This window comes from Lemur catta, chromosome 13 (genome assembly GCF_020740605.2).
Source record: "Lemur catta isolate mLemCat1 chromosome 13, mLemCat1.pri, whole genome shotgun sequence".
NCBI classification, from domain to species: Eukaryota; Metazoa; Chordata; class Mammalia; order Primates; family Lemuridae; genus Lemur; species Lemur catta.
In genome coordinates this window covers 59835764-59838198 of record NC_059140.1, presented here as the reverse complement: position 1 = coordinate 59838198, position 2435 = coordinate 59835764, and the positions used below count along the sequence as shown (strand labels likewise).

The window sequence follows — 2435 nt, the reverse complement described above, 5'->3', positions numbered from 1 at the left end:
TCACAGGTTATGGAGGGGAACTTGAAATTGTCTCCTCACTTGACTTTCAGTTTCACTGTCTTTTCATTTTCTTACTACCTGTCTGACCACTATTTCATGGTCTTTTTCAGTGGTTTTTCTTTCTCTACCTCTCCCATTTAGTCAATTTCCATAAGGCTCTTTTCCCTTCTTGTTCTACATTTTCTCCTTGGGCGATAGCATCATTTCCAATGTTGCAATGGGCCAAACTTTTATCGATTTGCTGATGGCTCTTAAATCTATCCTTCCCGATTTAACCTGGCTTCTGAGCCTCAGACTGTATTTACAACCCAACATTTCTACCTGGATATGTTCCATAAGTACCTCAGACTTGATCTATTTAAACTGAACATATCAGCTCTGTGTGCCCCCAAACACATTCCTCCTTTGTTCCTTAACTTTGGTGACAGCATCAGACTCAGTTGTTTCAGTTGAGGACTCATCCCACTTTTTACCATGCATCACTAAATCACATCAAATTGATCTCCAAAATATCTCCCAGCCCCTTCTCTATGCTTCGTTATCCCTGCCATTCTCATAATGTGAACTGTCAACTCCTTACACGGCATTAAGATCTCCTTACAACCTGATCCCAACTGATCGTTCCATAGCTCACCCACCGCTCTACCACACACCCCACGTTGTAGGCACATCAGAGTACTCATCTTTTCTTCAACATACCATGTCCTTCCAAACAGCTGTACCTTTTTCATGACTTACCTGCTACCTGGAATACTCTCTTGACACGTCCACTGTGAAAATTATGTCAAGATTTTGTGCTTTGGAGTCGGAGTCCAATCCCTTCTGTTACTTTCTTGCCAGGTGATAATTCACAAATTGGTTTACTCTGTGCCTCAGTTTTCTTATCTGTAAAATGGAAATAAACGAAACATCACTGAAATGGAACAGAAGAGAAAAGTTTTTGTATTTAGCAAAATTCCTTTCAGGGAGAGTTAATGGTATGTGTTCTGATAGAACAGTAGTGGTGGTAACAGAGTAAAGGAAAGAGGGTAATGCATGGGTCCCCCCACCCCAAGCACATGCTTGGGTAACAATAGACACTTGCTGCTGCATCATCTAATGAGATCTGTAGGCAGATGGTCCTTGTAGATAAGACTTTGTTTTTTCTGAATGGGGAACATGAGTTTGTGGCCAGAGCTGAATTATTTCAGACTAATGTTTTCAAACTTCAACATACATCAGAATCTCCTGGAAGGCTTGTTAAATCATATTGCTGGGCCTCACTCCCAGAGTTTCTGACTCAGTAGGTCTGGGATGAGGCCCAGGAATCTGAATTTCTAAGAGGTTTTTCAGGTGATGCTGATTCTGTTGATCTGGACACCATGCTTTGCGAACCATTGCTCTAAACCAGAGGGAAGATGCTAATCACAGTTACCAGCGATCTTATTTTTCTACTCCTCCCTCCTAAAAATAAGTATTTTTAAAAAAGATAACCAGTTTGAAGGATGACATGTCATGAGCATGCTTGGTGTTCCTAAGTATAAATTTGCTCAGAGTACCTGCGTGTTTTGGTCCAGCCATGACTACAAACTAATAAATAATAAAGCCACTATTTTTGTCTCTCCTATATTTCCCCTGTGGCATTGATCATAAAATGGCTACTTTCACATTGCCCAGGAAAAGAAAAGGGATTTAGGCACAAACATAAGAAAACATTTGACAAAAATATTACTTTTACAATTTGTAATATGGTGAGACATAAAAACACATCTTATCTGTTTCAAAGATTGAATTTCATCAGTATGGAGAATAGGCATCATTAGATTGGTTACAGAGATCCGTTGAAAACAAGATTCCCAAATGCCATGCCAGCTTGCATATTTCTGAGAAAGAGGCCTAAATATATTCCATTGCATTTCCCTATAAAAATTTTTCAATTTGAGTGTTATGGTTCTTTTAGAATTTGTCTAGCTGAACCAATTTTGTCTACCTGAACCCCACCACCTCTCAGCAAAAAAACGGTTGTTCAGTTTGGAGTGAAGTTTAAGGATAATTGGCCAGGCTACTCTTTTGTTTTCATTCCTTTCAAAGTAAATCTCAAGCCACTTCAATGATAATTTGATTCTGCTATTTTTTTCAAGTTTCTCATTTTTAATAAACTTTGAATTACTCAACAGCCGCAACTGTATTTTACTTTACTCTCCAGATTCTACAAGTGCCTGGTACACAGTAGGTGCTTGACTCGTTTTTTGACAAATGAAGAAAATGTGCATGATAGTTTTGTGTTTTGCTTTATTTTTGAGACAAGGTCTTGCTCTGCCTCCCAGGCTGGAGTGCAGTGGTGCAATCATAGCTCGCTGCAGCCTCAAACTCCTGGGCTCAAACTACCTTAGCCTCCCGAGTAGCTGGGACTACAGGTGTGTACCACCATGCTCAGCTAATTTTCCTTTTCTTTT

The 2435-nt window shown here is 39.6% G+C and overlaps 1 pseudogene; it reads left to right on the top strand.

The window, feature by feature from the left end:
- The first annotated feature begins 1919 nt into the window (after window positions 1-1919).
- LOC123649557 lies at window positions 1920-1959 on the top strand (annotated as a pseudogene).
- Window positions 1960-2435: the final 476 nt, after the last annotated feature.